The following is a 20,815-nucleotide window of genomic DNA, read 5'->3' as shown; positions in this document are numbered from 1 at the left end:
CCTTGACATGGTCTTGGTCCCAGGTTACCTCTCTAGTGGCTGAATTTTATTCTCATAGGTCACATGTGACTGCTATTCTATAAACTGCTGCTTTTGGAATCAGATATACAAACTGAGGACATGGTTGTTGCAAAGGTATAGGTGAAGGGAAGGTTTTTACCGTAGAGATGAGAGAGTCCAGTCAGAGGCATCTGGAAGAGAGGAAGAGAAAGAGTGCGGGCTAATAAGACCTAGAGACAGGGGCAAGAGAGAGGAAGACAAGAAGTGAGAGTGTTTGGCCAAAACACAGCAGGGCTGTAAGGGAATGAGGACTGGGGGGAAGGGAAGCCAGTGAGCTGGAGATTTTTGGAGCAGGGGAGCCAGGACACCAGGTGGACTCAGTAACTGGTATTTGCAATGCTGAGAGAGCGGAAGGCCAGCTTGTGCTTTATTATGCTAATAGGCACCTCGGTTAGTCAGTCTTCAGGAGTTTCTTTTCAATCTGACACAGCCCTTCCAGACAGCAGAGCTTTCCTGCACTAGCGAAGTGGAAGATTACAAAGGCAAAGGTAAAAACAGTTGGGTCTCTCCCTTTGTTTGTTGAGTCTTTATAGCCTTGGTTTGAATGCTTTATAGACCAGGATGGCTTGGAACACACAGGATCTACCTGCCTCAGATTCAGGAGTTCTGGGATTAAAGGTGTGTGTCACCATCCTGCTAAAGTCTGTCTGTTTTTGTTTTTTTTTTTTTAAGATTTATTTATTTATTATGTCTACAGTGTTCTGCCTGCATGTGTACCTTCACCCCAGAAGAAGGCACCAGATCTCATTATAGATGGTTGTGAGCCACCATGTGGTTGCTGGGAATTGAACTCAGGACCTCTGGAAGAAGAGTCAGTGCTCTTAACTGCTGAGCCATCTCTCCAGCCTCCCTGTCCTTTGTATTAATCAGAAAAGAAAAGAAGAGAAAAGAAAAGGGGTCTTAGAAGCCATACCTATGAATCTTCTGACTAAAATGACCATGTTGCTATTCCAGCCTCAAGATGGGCCCTGGGGGAGGAAAACAGTTTTAGTCAGGGCGTAGCTACCTCTTGCACAGCTATTGCCTCTAAATTCAAACATTCGCTTTCCCAGGAAAGAGAGAGGCTCCCGAAACTCAGGAAGCTAAAGAAATCTTCTTTCAAGGCTGACGAGACTTGTAAAAATCTCTCTAGGGCTTAAGGTAAGTCAGCAGTGAGCAGTTGCTGTGGGAGAGGAAGGAGCTTGGGCAGAACTGGCTTCTGGCCGGGCATGCAGCTCTATCAAGGCAACAACTCAAGTCACCCATGCCCCTGTGGGTGACCCCGACCATCTCATTGCTTTACTTGGCAGACTAGACCTGCTGGGATGGTTTCTTTGGTACTGACAGAGGTTTCTGTACCAACAGGTCCCACAGTCGTTCAGTCCCAAAGAAATACACAAAAGTCTATATTAATTATAAACTGATTGGCCTATTATCTCAGGCTTCTTATTAACTCTGGTAACTTATATTAGCCCATAATTCTTGTCTGTGTTAGCCACAAGGCTTGGTACCTTTTTTGATGAGGCAGTCATGTCTTGCTTCTTCTGTGTCTGGGTGACGACTGCAGATTGACTTTTCCTCTTCCCAGAATTCTCCTGTTCTTGTCATTCCACCTCTACTTCCTGTCTGGCTACTGGCCAATCAGTGTTTTATAAAAATAATACAAGGGACGGGATAAAAGACAGCACTTTGGTCTGTTGTTTTGTCATAACTGGGGTAAAGGGATGTTTGTCAGCGTTTTCCTCACACCAAACAAAACCCAAACTGGGACTGGATATTGCAGCGTCTACTATGGGTATAAATGTGAAGTTAATCTTTCATCAGCAGTAGTGACAGTACCAAAGATTATTCCTTTTAAATCCAAGCTCAGTTTCACAGTGATCTCTTAACCTTAAAGTCTTTAAACTGAGTCATATCTGAAGAAGCAGGTGTATCTGGGTTTCTCAAACTTGTTATATTTCCTATTCTTCGGGTTCTTTTATTTATTTTCCTCCCAGGGCATAGTTGTAAAGTTAGACATGTCAGTAGTGGTTTGCAAGGAAAACCCACTCAAAACAAAGCTTTTAATCCCGAGAGCATTCTGTGATATAAATGGATGTGATTAGTCAACGAGTTGACAGGCTGGCTATGCTTAGCTCTAGAAGGCTTTGTGGTCCCTCAACTGTTAACTTTCTCACAGTGACTTAGCCACATTAAAATGTACAAAGACTCAAGCCTACCTTTTTACAGTTCAGCAGACAAAGATGCTGATGAATATTTCCTGAAGAAATGTGGGTTTTTTTCCTATTCATGAAATAAATACAAATAAGGTTTAATTGTTGGAACCCTCCTCTCCACGCAAAAAAGTGTGGAGAGCTATTAGCCCTAAAAAGATGTAAGAATAAATACGTGGTTTTCAAACACTAGTAGATTCTGCAACGGAGGAAATCTTACAATTTTTCTTAAAAATTATTTTTATTATTTTTTTGTTTTGACTGTATATATGTACATGTGCCACTTGCATGTGCGGTGGCCCATGGATGTCAGTGTGATAGGCCCTAGACCTTAGTAGTCTCCCAAATTTTAGCACAACTGACTCCATGATGGAAGTAATATTCAGGCCATAAAATTCAGCATACAGACAACAGCACCACCTGCCAAAACAAAAATAAAGACCTAATCCATCAAAGCCATAGTGCTGGGGAAGTCTCTAAATGTACTGACCTTCCTTGCCTTTTGGCTTCTGTAGTTCCGATTCTGGTAACTGCTCTTGTTAACTGAAGAACGTCCACTTAGGATATTCTTTTTGTGCTTAGAAGCTCACTCAGAGTAAGGCTCGGTGCTACACTGGGATCCCAAACACCCAGCGAAGTTGCCAGTGGGCTAACAAAGACTTGCCATTGGCTTAGACCCATGTCTGAGCATTCTTCTCTGGTGGACACCCCACAACAGTCAGAAGAGGGTGTTGGATCCCTGGAACTATATGTGAGCTACCATGTGGGTGTTGAGAATTGAACCCATGTTCCCTGCAAGAGAGCAAAGAGTCCTCGTTCATAACTGCTGAGCCATCCCTCTAGCCCCAGGGAATATTACAAGTTTTCTAACCAAGTGTTTTATTTTCTCAATCAAAATGAGAAATGTGTTCAAACAGGACGATTCAGGGTATGGGACAAAATTCAATCAAATGAAGACAGTCTAGAATTTTGCTTAAGGGAGTGTGCTGTTGAACCAAAGGCCAGGGTCATTAGCTGCGTAACCATGAACAAATTGCTCAGCTTTTCTGTCTGCCTCAGTTTCCTCCTATGTAAACCGGGAGGCGCAAGATGATCATGAGAACTAACTTCCACAGAGAACAGCAGACTGCAGGGCACGGCAGTCAGACACACGGGCCATCATCTTACCCATGAGGAATTCTTCCCCAGTGAACCTGATAGGCTCTACTCTGGGGTCACACTTTTGTATCAGGACCCGTCAAAGCCCATTGCGTGGCCAGCTCTCCTTAACCGAAGATAACTTCACTTATTCGGACCTGTGGAAGATAGGTCTCAGCAGTCAAGAAAGGGGGCAGGGTTTCTCTGTGTGCAAGTGCTCACTGGAGCCTTTCGTGGGGCTAGAGGAGTAGATTTCTATCTCAGTGGCCAGACTTTGGTAGGGAGGTATGCCGGACACAGGTTCCCACAGATTGATAAAGTAATTAAAAAGCTAAGGTTGCGCTTTGGCATCCGAAACATAAGCAAATGCACTGGCTAGGTGTGCAGTGTTAGGACCCAAGAGTCTACTTACTTCACCACCCGGAGGAGGGGTGCCAGGGCACCCCTTTCCCAGAGTGACAACTGGGCTTGCCCTGGGGACGCCCACTTGCGAACAGATCCAGAAATGAAAATCCAGCTGTTGTATCACCTCATTCATTCATGAGTAGCTGGGGCTGGAACTCAACTGTTCACAGTTCTTGCCTGGTTATTAATTCATTGTTAAATTCCACTAAAAATGGTAAGTGCATGTAATTCAAGATTTCTCGTAATAAGTTATTACAAATAAACACAACGGATGTGAGGTTTGATTCTTATGTGCTACTAGAGGTAGAAAGGGCCCATTTATAAAAGTAAGCGGGAGTTAAATAGGTCTATATGAAAAAGCATTCTTTGAAGTGGCAAGTAATGAATCTTTAAAATGTTAAGTGTCGTGATTAATAAATATTTCCCAGGAATAGAGCGAGTAATTTCAAGTTTTTCAGAGTGAGCTGAACCATAATGCCATTACTGTTGGATGACTTTATTTCTCAGAATTTACATAAAAAGGGAAGTCTTAAAAACCAAATACTATTGCTGTGCATCTTTATTAAATAATTTCTACTACAGCATGTATTACTTTAAAGAAGGATTATCATCCTTAAAAGGCCTGTGAATTTATTCCCCCGCCCCCAGTAGGGTGTAATCAGGCATAAGGGCCTGAGGGTAAGGGATGTGGTGAGAGAAAGGGGAGCAGAGGTTGGCGCAGGCTCTCTGGGGTCAGGTTAGTTCATCACGTAGGAAAGGTCAACGCTGGGCCGTGACGGTTCCTTCCCTCGGGACGTAAAGTCGGGGCTGTGGGGCTTCTGCACGCTCACCCGTCTCCCTGGCGCGCTCCTGGGTGGCAGCGGGGGTCCGGAGGTGGCAAGGGGGTGGGGAGAGGAGAGACCGGGGTCCCCAGGTTGGCCGAGCATCTCCGTCCCCAGCGGGAGGCCGCGGGAAGCCGCGCCCTCCGGGGCGAAATTTCCCGAGGCCGGCGCCGGGCCCGAAGCCCGCAGGGAGGGCCGCGCACGCGGGATGCCGCGCGCAGGTCAACCTTAAAGGAGCCGGCGAGTTCAGCGCGCGGCCCCCGCGGCTAAACCGCCGCTATTCCCGGCTAAGCCAAGGTCACCCTTTAATCGCGCCCGGCTTGAGCGGGCGGCGGCGGCCGCGGGCGCGCACCTGCGGGCGGCCGCGGGCCCGAGGCGGGGCGGCTCCAGAGGCCGGCGGGCGGCGGGGGGGGGGGGATTCGCGGTGGGCGCGCCGCGGCGCCAGTGCGTCACGCCGGCGGAGGGACGGTGGGCTGCGGCCGAGCGACCGGCGACGAGGCGCGCGTCCCGGACTCGGCGACGACCGGCGCCTCATTCATTCGCGCTCCGCCTTCGGGCCCCCGCGGCGCGGCTGAGGTGAGTGCGCGCGGCGCGGGGTGGCGCGGCGTGGCGTGGCGGACGAGGCCGAGCGGCGGGCGGCCCGCGGGGTCCCCGGGTGGCGGCGACCCCAGGTGCGCCGGCCTCCATTTTGTGTGATGGAATGCCGCGCTCGCTCAGTCGCCTGCCTTCCCGGGGTCGCGGCGGTGGCGGCGGCGGCTCCCGGACCGCTCCCTCCCGCCTTCCCACCTGGAGCCCGGGCCGCTCTCGGGATAGCGGGACCCGGGCGGGGTGGGGGGCGGGGGCGCGAGCTCCGGGGCGCCGCGCAGGTGGCTCCCTCCCGGCCCGCAGCCCCGGGCTAGGAGGGACTGTATGGAGTCTCGGCCCCCCCTAGAATCCGGGTCCTTGTGGTTCTGGGCCAGGGTTCGCTGCCGTCCATCATGCCGGTCTTGGAGAGGCCTGTGCCGGCGGAGGTGGCGAGGATGGAGCCTCGAGTCCGGGGTGGTGTATGGCTCGGGGGTCTGGATCGCGTTTACTACGATTATGGTGCTTGGGAAAGAATTATGAAACGCTTTCCTTCCCTTCTGGAATTTTACGCGGGTTTCTTATCAAAAGTAGATCTTAAGGTAACCACCTGATGCGGGTTCCCCCTTCCCCCTCCAGGCCGTCCTTTCCAAACCTAAATTAAAACGCTGTGAGGATTTTTGTAGGGGATTGGGAGAGGAGGACCGCGCTGCTAAAAGATCACCTTAGAGGAAGAGTTTTAATGTAATTCTCTCAGAATTATTAATTTCTCGTTTGCCAAGATTCTTGAGCATATAGTAATTCCTTGTTTAAATTTGCTTTGCAAATGGGCTTCTTGAATGAGTTATACCCTTGCCTTTTACCATTGCATCACAACAGGGATTAACATCTGGAGCTCTGGTTGTTGCATAATACATACATGTGAGCCCTGGAGAGAATTCTTCTAATGGATCTGGGTTTGGTGTGCTGTAATTTTTTTTAAAAGCACATAATAGGGTGTATAGGTGTATGTTTCAAACCATATCTTGCTCTATGAAGTATTGACAAGAAGACTTAATAACCAATATGGAATAGATTAGGCTCATGTCTATCTACTTCCCTTTAACTGTTGCTCCTTTAGAATAGAGGACGGGGAGAAAGGAACCTGAGAGGAGTTCCTTAGTTAGAAACTTCAGTGCACACGATGGCAAACCGTGCCTGTCATGCAGAGGAATCCAGTAGCCATAGTGGATTCCTCTTCAGATGTAGGAAGAGGCTCCGTTTGGTGCACCTAGATACAACCTATGTGAGCCAGTCACCTCCACACCAGTGGTCATAAATTAAATTGTACCCCTGTAGTTTTTGGTTCTGAAAGATTCATTTCTCGTTATTTTGAGACTCGAAGTCGAGTCTGAATAGCTGTAAGTGGTTTCCATCCTTTAGTCCAGACCAATGAAGGACTTGACTCTGGTCTGGGAAAACAATACTGAATGGTTGAATGCTTTAGAAAGTAAAAATTTCCTGCTACCCTGGTCAATAGGATAAACTTTTAAAGGCATCTAAACTGGTACCATACTAAGTGCCATCCCCTGTAGGAAATCGTGCTTCCTGTTAACGAGGCTTGTTTTACAGGCAGAATTACACAAAAGTCCGTAAGCACTCAAGTCTGTCTCTGGTTAGACCCGTTTGGACCTATTAAGGGAGATGGGGTTGGCTCTCCTAGCAGCTTAAACCTGCCATCCTGCAGCTGCTTTTATTTTCGCATTGATTGTGTTTCTGTGCAGGGCGAGTAGGCCCCCAACTCGGAACAGTTGTGTGTAATTGAGGAGTTTGGAAGTGATCTATCTGGGTGTGCTTTTCATCTTGAAGGTTGCCTAGGATTTTCAGTGATTTATTTATCACTGGATGAGATACCAAGATGGAATTCTTTTCCGTAAGCACTCAAGCCTGTGTGTACTGTTAAATCAGCTGCCTACAAATGCAGAGTATTTACTTGAAAGGGGGATCTACAATGTACAGGAACCAAGTGGTCAGTCAGGACGTTGAAAAGTATGGGTAGTAGAGTTGGCTGGTGAGATACGATGTTCCACAGGTGGACGTGTTTCTTCCCACTCCTTAGATTTGGCTTCTGTGCGTGTGATGGTGTGATTATTTTGTTCCCAGATGATGACCTCTTCAGACAGCGTGGGGCTCTACTTTTGTTTCTTTTTTGGTTTTTCGAGACAGGGTTTCTCTGTGGCTTTGGAGCCTGTCCTTGAACTTACTCTGTAGACTAGGCTGGTCTCAACTCACAGAGATCCGCCTGCCTCTGCCTCCCGAGTGCTGGGATTAAAGGCGTCTACTTTTGTTTCTTTAACTCTAGAGTGGAAGTACTGAATTTGGCGTGCCTCATTTGTGAAAGGGTAGTCTGCGGGTCTCTCAGAAACAGCATTACTCCGGTGGTTCATGAAGGGAAAAGTGATGCTTTAAGCATAGTCAGGGAAAGCTGAGGGTTTGCTAAGACATCAGAAAATAATTGTGGGGTTCAGCACATGCCGAACCTTTTCCTGGGGCTAGAAAGATTGTTTAGGTTAGAATGTTGTTTAGTTTTAGACTGCACCAGAGATAGCTTTCATCTATTAAGGAGCCATTAGGTAGGTGTCTCTTTTATGTTGTAGGATACAAAGAAACTGGCCATTTCATTGAGTCTGTAGTTTTAATGAAGCATTTTGAATTAAACCTTAAAAGTTCCTTAAAATACAGATTTCTTTTGAAAATTTGAATTAGGAACAAATCAATTTAGTAAACGTTTTTAGGTGCCAAGTTACGTGTTCTGCTTTATTTGTAACTTTGGAAGTGTAAAGATGGTTTAATTTGGAATATTCACCATAGTAAGTACTTAAAACCAGACACTTGTCTAGGGGATAGAAACATAAATATGCTATATTTAGAAATTTAGTCTTACGAATGGGACAGCCGTTAAGTACTCTCCTTTCAGAAGACTGGGCATGGTGCTGTGGGGCACACATAAGAGGATACATCGATTTTGTTTGAATGAGGGCAGAAGTGCTCTACACAATAATAATGGTTTAACTTGGTCCTGAACGATAGATGAGATTTTTTTTCCAAGTTATTTTTGAGATATACAGCATGGTGAGACGGGTTCCTAGAGCACGTGGAAGGACACCTGAAGATGGGTTGTGCAAAGGCCAGAGTTCAGTTGCTGGGAGAAATTGAGAACTGGGAACAAGTATTGTTCTGGAAGTCCAAGGAGAAGGAAAGGTTTTAAATGGCAGGTTGGGTCTGGCCTGTAACGTGGTCAAGAGGAGTAGAAATGAAAATGATTGAATTTAGGAGTTTGCAATGGTTTTGGTTGCTGGAAAGTCAAACTGTTAATAGATTGATAAGCTTAGAGCCCAATTTAGGAATTAATCAGAATAGAGGAAAAGTCGGTGAGTTTGACTTTTTTGTCTATAAATATATCATATATAAATATATTATTAGATAAAGTAATGAGCTGTACCAAAAGGGCATCATAGAGGCCAAATTACACACACACACACACATCAACACAACCAGATTGGTTCTAGATATATCTGATGAGCTTATGCTCACACTACATAATACTTATTTTTCAGTATGATTTCACAGTGAAGGGAAAAAGCAGAAGTTTGAACTTGGACTTTGCTTTTTGACTGCCTGTCCAACTTTTGTTAAGATAGTCTCTGCAGTCCTCAGTTTCCTCAGCTGTGAAAACGTAGCTGGTTAGTTATTTTACTTTGGCAAAGTACCTGCCAGGTCTGACTTGAAGGAGAGAGTTTGATTTGGCTTCTAGTGCCACAGGATACAGCCCACATGGCATGGAAGGGGGTGGTGGGGCTTTTGGTAATTGCTTCTGTTATCTTGGACGATCAGGAAGTAGAGGCATTGAGACTGCCCACAGACCCTCAGTCTGTTCCCCAGCTAGGTCCCACAACCTCTCCAAAGAGTGCCGACAGCTGAGGACCAGATTTTAGACACATGAGCCTGTAAGTAACATTTCCGGTCCAGACCATAATAGTAATAACACACCTAGCTAAAAGTGCCATTGACAGAATTACATGTGATGACAAGCCTAAAGGATAGTTGAGATTATTATTAATGAAATAATTAGGGTGAGTCTTAGTATCTACTTCAGCGAACCTTATTTTTTAATCCCTTTTATTATGTCTCAACATGTGCCTTGTGTAGGAAATTTTGTTGAGGTACATTAAAGCAATAATTTACTTTTTAAAACATGATTTATTTTTATTTTGTGTGCATTGGTGTTTTGCCTGTAGTATGTATGTCTGTGTGAAGATGTCAGATCCCCTGAAACTGGAGTCACAGATAATTGTGATCTGCCCTGTGGGTGCTGGGGCTTGAACTCAGAACTTCTGAAACAGCTGCCAGTGCTCTTAACCACTGAGCCATCTCCAAACCTTAACTTTTTTATTTTAAAAATTGTGTTTTATCTATCCTGTATAAACCAAAGCTTTTGATTTTTATGAGGTAAAGTATAAACACCATGTTAATAGAATTCTGATTAAAAAATGAAAAACTTCCATTTTCATTAGTATATATATTTATGTGGAGGAAATACATTTTTTAATTGAAATTAAGTCATATTGGTCATTTTTATGCCTTTTTATCCTAACTGCCTGTTTTCTTACTAGATTAGTCCTGAATTTCTTTAAAAAAAAATGTCGATTAATTGAAAAAAAAAGTTTCATTTGTGACATTTTTTAAAGAGTTATTTATTTATTATGTATAGAGTGTTCTGTCTGCATGTATGCTTGCTGGCCAGAAGAGGGTACCAGATCTCATTACAGATGGTTGTGAGCCACCATGTGGTTGCTGGGAATTGAACTCAGGACCTCTGGAAGAGCAGGCAGTGAGCCATCTCTCTAGCCCCGATTTGTGACATTTTCAAACATGTATACTATGTTACTTTGGTCTGACTCATTCCTTCTCCTTGCACCCCCATCCTTCTACTTCCCCCCCCCCATCCCCTTCTACTTTTGTGCTTTTCTTTTTTGAGACGGGGTCTCGCTGTGTAACCATCTGTCTGTCTGTCTGTCTTATCTATCTATCTATCTATCTATCTATCTATCTATCTATCTATCTATCAGGCTGGCTTCAGACTCACAAACATCTACGCCTCTGCCTTCTAAGTGCTGGGGATTAAAAGTGTGTGCCACCATGCCCGCTTCATGTCTTTTTAAGTAAAGATTCCATGTGTGAGAGGAAACACTATGGTTATCTTTTGGGGTCTGACTTACTTTGCTCAGCATCATCATTTCCAGTTCTATCCATTTTCCTGCAAATGAGAGTTCATTTTTTATGGCTGAGTAATATCTTATTTTGCATATAGATTGCATATTCTTTACCCATTTCATTTACCTATTCATTTGGTGGGTATCTAGTCTGATTCCGTAAATAGGCTATCTTAAATAGGACTGTCATACCTAGGGGTGAATAGGTCTCTCTCTGGTATACTGACACATTCCTTTGGGTGTATATACCCTGGGATTACCGGCATGGCAGGATGGCAGGCTCACGTGATGGTTCTCTTAGTTTTGTTCAGGACTCTTACACTGATTTCCATAGTGGCTGCACTGGTATGTTCCCATCAGTGGTAACCCCCTGCATTCTCACCAGCGTTTCTTGTTTTCTTGGTGATACCCTTTCTGACCACAGTGAGATGGAATCTCGGTGTGGTTTTGTTTTGCATTTCATTTATTGGCTTTATTTGTTACTTAGACTTAAAAGTGGAAAACAGAGCTAAATGCTCACACCTGTAATCCTAGCACTTACAAAGCTGAGGCAGAAAGATGACTAAGATTGAGGCCAGCCTTGAATTCATAGTGAGTTCTAAATTAGGTTGGGCTGCAGAGTTGAGATACTTTCTCAAAAAGAAAAAAAAGAAAAGGAAATATGCTAATGTCAGCAAAAAGAATTGACATTTTGTTTGTTCTGATTCTTAAGTATTTGCTGTTGATTTGAAACCAGGAAAGTAGAGTTAAAGCTAGTCTGCATATGTTTTGTTTGGAGGGGCTGGAGACATCTCTGTGATTAAGAGTGTGTACTGTTCCTGTAAATTTCTAACACTCTCTTCCAATCTCACAGTTGCCTTGTAACTCCAGCTCAGGGGATCTGATGCCTCCAGCCTCTGTGGGCATCTACACATTATACACACACACACACACACACACACACACACAAAACACACACACATGCAAAAACTTTTAAGATATTTTTAAAAATTTTTACGGGGGCTGGAGAGATGGCTCAGTGGTTAAGAGCACTGCCTGCCCTTCTGAAGGTCCTGAGTTCAGTTCGCAGCAACCACATGGTGGCTCACAACCACCTGTAATGAGGTCTGGTGCCCTCTTCTGGATAGTTTTAGGTCAACTTGACTCAGTCTAAAGTCATCTGAGAGTCAATTATGAAAATGTGAGAGAACCCAGTCCATTGTGGATGGTGCCATTTCTTTGCTGGTGGTCCTGGGTTCTATACGAAAGCAGGCTGAGCAAACCAGAGAGAGCAGGGCAGTAAGCAGCACTCCTGTGTATTCTGCATCAGCTCCTGCCTCCAGATTCGCTCTCTCAAGATCCTGTCCTGACTTCCTTCAGTGATGGACCATGGGTGTGGAAACGTAAGCCAAATAGACCCTTTCCTTCTCAAGTTGCTTTTGGTGCTTTATCACAGCAATAGTCACCCTACCTAGGACAGAAATTGGTACCAGAACTATGGAATATTGCTATGACGGACCTGACCATGTGTTTTTGGAAGGATTGTGGAAGGACTTTGTAACTTTGGGCCAGAAAAGCCAATGAGTGTTCAAAGCTCGATGAGCTGTTCTGTAGGAGCTAGGAAGATAAAAATGTTGAGAGCAATGCATAGGATGAAGGCCTAGCTTGTGAAGTTTCAGAAGGAAGCAAAGACTACTGGGAAATTTGTATGAAGGATCTGTGATGTCTAGTCAGCTGGAGCTGAAGAGTCGATTCTGATTAATAAGAGATTGGAAGCCTGGCGGTGGTGGCGCACGCCTTTAATCCCAGCACTCAGGAGGCAGAGGCAGGCGGATCTCTGTGAGTTCGAGACCAGCCTGGTCTACAAGAGCTAGTTCCAGGACAGGCTCCAAAGCCACAGAGAAACCCTGTCTCGAAAAACCAAAAAAAAAAAAAAAAAAAAAAAGATCGCAACCAGTAAAGTGAAACCTTTGCTTTGCTGTGACAGTAAATATTGGCCATTAGGGGCTGAAGATTAAGAAGAGACCAGCATTAGGGGTTGGAGGGATGGCTTAGTAGTTAAGAACACTGGCTGCTCTTCCAGAGGTCCTGAGTTCAATTCCCAGTACCCAATCATTTGTAATGAGATCTTTTGCCCTCTTCTGGCCTGCAAGTGTATATTCAGGCAGAACACTGTATGCATAATAAAAAGAAGAGATCAGCATCACTGAGGTGAAGTCTTCTGGGAAATGTTTCCTCAGAGTCAGCACACACTGTTCTGGTGGTGGCCAAGATTGTACTTCATAAAGGCAGGAGAAACTTGGTAGTGTAAAAGTCACTCGGGTAGTACTGGTTTTGAAAGCATGAAGGGGTCATGGAGAACAGCACTGTTGCTTCCTCTTCTGATCTCTGCAGGCACAGACCTGCATTTGATGCACACATATACATACTGGAACCCCCCCCCCCATACACACCTTGGTGTGGTTCATATTTCAGTATAGTATATCTCTCAGATTTTATTTTCCTCTTTTCTTTGGCAGTGGATAGTTTAAGAACTATGATGTAATTTTAGTAAATGTGATATTCTCCCCCTTTAGTTTGAAATAACATTAAGGAAAAATTTGGTATGCACCTAATTTTGTCAGTTTTAACTTCAACTTTAAAAACAGAGCTTTATTACTTTGCTTTATTTTGGGAGTGGGGTGGACTTATGTAGACCTGTGTTCGGTACAGTTTCCTTCAGGATTGAACCATGCCACCCTTCAGGGAAGCTCATTCAGATGAGAAGTAAATAACACAGGCCTGGCAGTGGTGGTGCACGCCTTTAATCCCAGCACTCAGGAGGTAGAGGCAGGTGGATCTCTGTGAGATCAAGGCCAACTTGGTCTACAAGAGCTAGTTCCTGGACAGGCTCCAAAACCACAGAGAAATCCTGTTGGGGGATGGGGTGGGGGGAATAAATAACCCAGAGTAGCCTCTGGGAGTTCCTGAAGCCTATGGGATTCCCTAGTCCCCTCTTTCCACAAGATGCACAAACAGAAGACTGCTGTCACTCTCAGACAAACCAGGCTGCAAAGAAAATTCCCATCTGCCATCTTGGAGCAGGCCTGAAGAAGCAGGGACCAGCAAGGCAGCCTGAAAGTAGCCCAGGCCAGCCAACTGTCTGGAAGAAACAGACCAGCTGAGCTACCTAGAAGAGGTTTGACACAGAGCCACCTGGAAAGGAATTTTCCAACCTGGTGAGCTGCCTGCAGCCTGTGCAGTGAGCTGTCACTATGCTGGGGTGGGCTTTGGTGATGCAGCTGTCTTTGAGTCATTCATGCTCCTGTAACTAGTCCCAATAAAACTCATTGGTTCACCAATTTGGACTTTGGTAGTATACATACTTTGGTATGTTTATCTGTACATACAGACCTGTGCCTCTATGTACAGGGCTCCCTAACTCTGGGGTGAGTAGAGCGGTGTGAGAGCGTGTCACACAATTTCCCCCTGGGTGGGGGGAAGAGTGGTGTGTATGTGTGTTGTGTTTGTATATCACGCAATACGCAAGTTAGACTCAAACATAACTGTGTAACTGAGGATGCCTTTGAACATCTAGCTCTCCTGTATGTACTTGGCAAGTGCTGAGGCTGAGATTACAAACATGTGTCACCACATCTGCTTATGTAAATGCTAACGATTGTGCCCAGAGCTTTGTATGTGCTAGTGAAATATCCTACTATTTTTCCAACTGAGCTGCAGCCTCTGGCTTTTTTGTTTTTGTTTTAGAGGCAGGGTAGAGGCAGGGTTTCTCTGTGTAGATCACTCTGTTTCTCACTCTGTAGACCAGGCTGGCCTCAAACTCACAGATATCCTCCTGCCTCTCCCAAGTGCTGGGATTAAAGGTGTGCACCACCTCTGCCCCTTTTTTGAATTGTGAAGTAACCATTTAAAAATTGTGAATACAGTATAGGAATCATCGAAAGTCTAAGGAAACTGCATTGCAAGCTTTAAAAAATTCTCGGCTTAGGAATGATTGAGTAGTATGGTTGTCATAGTCTCTTTTAATTGTATCATATTTGGGTACGTTATGGTCTGTGCTGGCCTTTTGTTATGACCTGGGAACCTGGCCAGCAGGTTAAAAGCTTCTGTAAAGTGCCTAGGTTAAGAGCCTGTCCCTATTACTCCCAGCTGTGTGAGCTTGATCAACTTTCTTATCATTCAGACCTAAGACTCATTTGGAAAATGTATATTAATTGTCTGCTTCTTGGGTCATTTTGAGAAACAGTTGAGAATTATCTCAATTGTTTGGGTTTGTATAGGATGTTTAGCACATGCCTGGTACATGGTAAATAGCAAGTGCATTCGGATCTTAAAGCTAATTGTAAATGAAAATTTGAGGACACCACCCATTGTAAATCCAGACTTTTCTTTCTTCCCAGCTTCTATTTCCAAGTAAGCTCTAATGTTTTAAAGGAAAGCAAGCAAGTGTAGACAAATTACTAATTAGAAAAGACATCAGAAATCATTTATTTGATCTGTTCAAAGTTTCTAATGTGTATGAAGAAATGGGTTCTGCTTTTCTAGAGATTTGAGCTTGGTAGGCTAGACAAATGAGGAAAAATGAATCTCATGCTGTTTGTTATATATTACAAGAACCTGCATCTGCAGATTCAACCTTTCTCAGGCCAGCAGCTTAAGAAACCTAATTGTCCCTTCATTGATCATGCACAGACCTTTTCTTATTCCCTAAACAATACTGTTTGACAACCATTTCTACAGCATTTACATTTTCAGTATTATAAGTAACCTGGAGATGGTTTAAAGTCTTCAGAAGATGTGTATAGATAATCTCCCAGTGCTGTTGGCATTTCATACAACAAAGTTGAATATTTTTAGACCGAATGAGTCCTGGAACCAATCTGCTATAGATCCTGAAGGACAACGATCTGTGCGCAGGATTCTGTTAACATCCCTTCCACTTGTCTCTTCAGTTTAGCCAGTCTGCCCTGCTAGCTGCTGGGTAAACTGTCTCCTGCGCAGAGTCGCTTAATGGTTTTCTGCTGCTGTGTCACATCAGGTTCAGGACTCTGTAATGCAGTATTTGTGGTGGCCTGAATAGGAGTGGCCATTAGGGAGTGGTGCTGGTTGAGTGCCATTGATTGTAGGTGTGGTGTGTCACTGGAGCTTTGAGTTGTCAAAAGCCCAAGCCAGGCCCACCCAGTGGCTCTCTCTTCCTGCTGCCTCAGATCCGGAACTCTAAGCTACCGCGTCTTCTGTGTGCCACCTTGCTCCCTGCCACGAGGATAATGGACCAAACCTCTGAAGCCCCAATTAAATGCCGTTTTTATTAGAGTTGCCGTGGTCATGATGTCTCTTCACAGTGGAATACTAAGCTAGTATTCTTAGTCTGCTCTTGTCTGATCTCAGTTTATTTTTGAACATTTCTACTCTCAGTTGCATTTATGTACCATAACTGGCTTTGTAAATCCAGTTGCTTGCCTTTTTCTCTGCTTTCTGGATTCTGTCTGCAATTCTCTCCCTCCTTGAGGCTTTCATTCAAAGACTACTTTCAGGGAACATTTCTGTAGTTCGTTACAAATTTTTACTTAGTTATTCATTTGCTCAGTTTTTTTTTTTTTTTTTTTTTTGAAGTTTTTCAGGAAGTGTACTCCTATCTGTAATCCTTTCCTGTGAACCCGATGTTAGGGAGAAATAACAGAATTTTTTTCTTACGTAGGTAAATAAGTCCATGTGTGTTTGCAAGAGGGCAGCAAGGACAAGTGTGTATAAAATGAAGAGTGCAGAGGCCTGGACAGGAAAGGGAAATGCCAGGCTGTGGTTCAGACCACTGGGCTCCAAATCTCTGTAAAGAGTGGGGACCCTCAGTTGTGTCCTTAGCATTGTTATCTTTGTATCTCCGTGGCAAATGAGGTCAGAGCTTCTAAGGAGATTTATGGCTTAGAAGTTTCAGTCTGTGGGTGCTTAGCTCCATTGCTGTTGGGCCTGTCGTGAGACAGGGCATCTTTGGTAGAGCAAACTGCTTGCCTTTAGCAGTTGGGGCAACAGAAAGGGAAGCTAAAGTCCGCTATTTCCTTCTGGGGCATGCATGCTTCCAGTGACTTAACTTCCTACTAGGCCCTGCTCTTAAAGGTTCTACCAGTTTGCAAGAGTGACAAAGGCTGGTTACCTCGCCTTTAACACCTGGGCCTTTGGAGAACACTTCCCCACGCATAACCGCTTAGCACAGACATTAGAGAGTAGGGGGGGGGGTGGCGGCGATTGTGATAGTTTATAAATAGGACAAAATTAAGCATTGTGTTTTTTTTTTTTGTTTCTCTTGTGAACTAGATAAGGTTTCTTTACGTTTAAAACAATCTTACTGGTTATAAACGAGTCTGTGGCATTTTATGTTAAAGATGGTGGCAACACTGAGTGTATTATTGTTGTACTCCCATTTTACAGAACTAGTCTTGAGACTGGCTGGGCTGAACCGCAGCAATTTTAATAAATTCTAGTAAAGTCAGATGTGCTTATGAGGTAGAGAAACGAAGCATAAAACAGTCTTGGGTTTAATATTGAAATGGACGCTGCTTTATGGCATTCTTAAAGCACTTTCTCTGTGTCTTATAAATTGCTTCTTTGAGGTTACAAGCAGTAATCGTCTTGGAGCACTGGAATTGCTGATATCCTAGAGACACAAACCGTTCTTTATAGTACAGCATGTATCTAGTGGAAGCTTCGGTTGCACTTCATGTCTTCTGTATTTAAGATCATTTGCTATTGTTTGATTTTGTAATGTGACAGACGTGTACGAGGTGTTTTGACCTTGCTCATAGTGCAGGCTTAGCAAAGAGGATTTACCAACCACTCCTGGGGATAATTTTTATTTTTATTTTGGTTTTTTGAGACAGGGTTTCTCAAGGTAGCCTTGACTGTTCTGGAACTCACCTTGTAGACCAGGCTGCCCTTGAACTCACTGAGTTCTTCCTGCCTCTTCTGAGTTCAGGGATTAAAGGTGTGCACCACAGTTGCCCAGCCAGGGGTTAGTCATGTAGTGTTTGTGTTCTGTATTCAGCACCTTTCAAACATCTTTGGACCTCATTTCAACCACATGAGTCCTGCTTTGCTTCAATCACAGATCTCAGATTCACATTCTGCCTTCCTTAGGGGTAGGATATAGACACAGCCTGTACCAAATACATTCAAGAGAGGCTGGGCTGCAGAGTGAGCCCATAGAGGAAGGAGGCTGTGATGCAATCTGTGGTCTTGTGTCCGACTTAGGGTCCTGCTTCATCAGGGTTCAATCTGTTAACAATACAATGTGCATTCTTTTCTGATTTTTGTATATACTTTTATGCTGATTCTGCTCATAATTTTAAAAATAGATGTGCAGGTAGGCTCTTTTTTTTTTTTTAAAGGAATTTGGCCTGTTTGGTGTTTGTTTTTTTCTGTTTTAAAAATTTTGTTCATATCCTTTGCCAATGTTTATGTTTTATTTTTAAAAATTTTTTGTTGTCTGTATTAGTGGATTAGTCCTTGTGGATTATGGGTCAGACTGATTATAATTTGCCTGTAGGACTTTTCTGTTTTAAGATACAACTTAATTTTTTTTTTTTTGAATTTGGTGTCTTAGTGTTGCTCAGGCTGACCTCAAACTCCTGAGTTTAAGGAATCCTTATGCTTCAGTCTTCCTAGTAACTAAGGTCGCAGGTAGCCATACTGAGCCCAGGACAGGTACAAGCCTTTGAATAGCCTCAGCAGCTAAGCACAGTTTATTTCTGTCCTTCAGTATTTGCCAAGGTCACACTACTAAATTCTGTCAGTTTGGCTCCAGGGCACATGATATTAACTAGGGTAGACTCAGTGACATTCAAAATGTCCATACTTTGATGTTTAGATGACTCCTTAGTGCCAAGTATCTTCTAGGATTTAAAACATTTTTGAAAAGAGTATTTATATTTAAGACTTTCTTGATAGATGCTCTTAAGGTCCTTAACACTATGGCTTTAGAGATGGTGCAACATTGTCCCTGAAAGACCAGCTATTGGCTGAAGTCAGTACCTCTGTTGCTTACTGGTTGTAAGCCCTTGAAAAAGAAATGGTGTTTTTAGTCTTTTTATCTGTCAAATGAATACAAACCCTACTTTAGGGCTTGCTGATCCTATCCACCCACCTATAAACTTAGAGGCAGTCCTTACCCAAATGTAGGCAGATCTTTTACAGGGAGCAAAAAGGGCTTGGAGAACACTGCCAAGGACCACTTAGATTTGGGTGGTAGGAGTGGTAGCTTTTTCAGTTATTTCATGATTGGCACGCTCACCTTTTCAGCATTCAGAATAAAGGCAAGTGTTTGGATGCATCTAGGGCATGGGGCCTAGAATAAAGAGTTGAGATGATCTCTACAGGGATTGTGTTGGTTAGGGATGGGAGTTGGGGAGAAAAGGGAGGTGTAAAGAATCATAAGGTTAGAAACTGGCTTTCTGTGGAGTTGAGAGCATTGCTGATTGGTGCCTAGAACTCAACCTGCTCTTGAAGATGACATAATTGTGAGTCAGGGCAGGGTCATGACTCGGATTGGTTGTGATAATTGTTTTCTCAGAATTTTCCACCTCAAATGTTTGTACTTTGATTTGGGATCTGCCCCTCAGAAGCCCCCAAACAGCCACAGAAGCCTATGGAAATCATGTAATACTTATAAAATGGATACAGAAATATGCCCCTCTGCTTTTCAGGTACAGTTGACCAGCAGTAATCAACAATAAGTAGAGGGAAATGACAGTGGTAGGGTCTTTTGTTCCTACTCTGCTTTTCCGTAGTGTCTTGAGAACTACGTAGTGTCATCCTTTCCCACAGTTTTATAAATCTAGGGAAAGGGGGAAAGATGAGGAGTAGAGCAGAGTGTCTGGGCTGGTGGCTGTAAGGAAGCTCTTCTGTGAGAGGTCTGCTTATGTTTCTGTCCCGCTTGGCCAGGATTCCAGAGCATACCATTGTTTAATTCGTAAATTAATTTGGACAATTTTTACACTTCACTGTCCACTCTGTCAGTTTTTTGATGAGCTGGTTGGCTTATGGGTACATTAAGCTTTCTCAGTCATGTAGAATCTGTTTAGGTTTTTGATTTATCTCATGGGCAGAGCCTAAAGTACTTGACAGAATTTGACCTGACAGCTTTACAGTTATGTAACATTGAACAGAAGCTTAAAAACAAGAGGGAGAATTGAGAGATTTATCATAACATCCTCCCTCCCTCTCTCCCAAACCTCACATCTTCCCTTGCTTTTGTAAGCTGGGCAGAACCACTAATACGCTATGTAGTTCTAAGTCAGCTACTAAGACTTTTTTTTTCTAATTATAAGAATTTGGGAAAAAAACTAATTTAGATGTTTAAAGGTCTTTAGGACTAGCCTGTCCAATTGTATCGCATCACTAATGAGGGGTAGAAGCCTAAAGACGTAACTTGCGTATGACCATAAAGTGCAGAGCAGACCCAGGGTCACAGAGTTCCAGTTCTAGCTTTCTTTTGGATGTAATATGTATATAGAATATTAAATTATAAAATAGTTACAACAGTTTAACATAAAGAATTTATACAACTATGAGAAATACTGATGTGATTTTGCATATTAAATAACTGTAATGGAAAGTGTATTTTGTTGTCTAGGTCCATATTTTTCCTGCTTTACTAGTGGTGTGATATTGGTCAAGTTTCTTAAACTGTGAATCTCTTCACTAATAAAATGGCATGAATCTGTACCTTAGCGATTTAGGAAATATTTTTAAATGATGATTATGTCAACATTCAAATTATGACTGTTATAAATGTGTTAAGTGTAGGACTGTCTTTAAAGCCTGAATATAATTTGACTTAGTATTTCCTACTGACTTTCAAACTTAATGAAGTTTAGCATTGAGAGTGGCTAGTAAGAAAAGTGGGTATAGGGCAGACTTGGATCACAGGAGAGCTTAGAAGGTAGGGTGTGTATGCGATTAGGCCTCAAGAGTTAAAGAAGTATTTTTCCTTGTTAAAACCAGTGGTGGATTAGTTGTTATTAGGTATTTAGAGTAGAGAATTATTTTTAATTTTTTAAGTAGTAAAACCTGTGATGGATTTAGGTGTTGTAAAACTGTTCATAAGTTGTAGTTTTTAAGTCATTTTTCCTGGTTCATTTGTGCTTGTGAGTTTGAGAACATTGAATTGCCAAACTCAAGAAACAGGATTTTTTTTTACTTTAATTAAATTGTGTATACACGTAAAGGAATAATAATTGACAATAAAAGCAAGCCCTGGAATTATTTTTCTGCTTAGAAACCTCATTCTGTCTGTAAAGGTTTAAGAATGAAGGAGAATGAGCTATTTTTGTACTCTAGTCCTCTTCCATTTGCCGTGAGTCACAGTGAACAACCCATAAACAGGGCTTTCATTGCTGCTTTTGCTTCCTCTCCTCCC

General features: G+C 43.4%; 1 protein-coding gene across 1 annotated transcript in view; it reads left to right on the top strand.

The window, feature by feature from the left end:
• Window positions 1-4,452: 4,452 nt before the first annotated feature.
• Window positions 4,453-20,815, top strand: part of Fam169a (family with sequence similarity 169 member A) — a 57,985-nt gene continuing 41,622 nt past the window's right edge. Inside the window, exon 1 of the mRNA XM_050153801.1 lies at window positions 4,453-5,191. The gene's annotated coding sequence lies outside the window, so the exon portion shown is untranslated. The remainder of the gene's footprint in view (window positions 5,192-20,815) is intronic.

Source organism: Alexandromys fortis, unplaced genomic scaffold, assembly GCF_014885135.2.
Source record: "Alexandromys fortis isolate MF-2015 unplaced genomic scaffold, M_Fortis_MF-2015_v1.1 scaffold_79, whole genome shotgun sequence".
In the NCBI taxonomy this organism is placed as follows: domain Eukaryota; kingdom Metazoa; phylum Chordata; class Mammalia; order Rodentia; family Cricetidae; genus Alexandromys; species Alexandromys fortis.
This window is presented reverse-complemented; position numbering and strand designations above follow the sequence as displayed.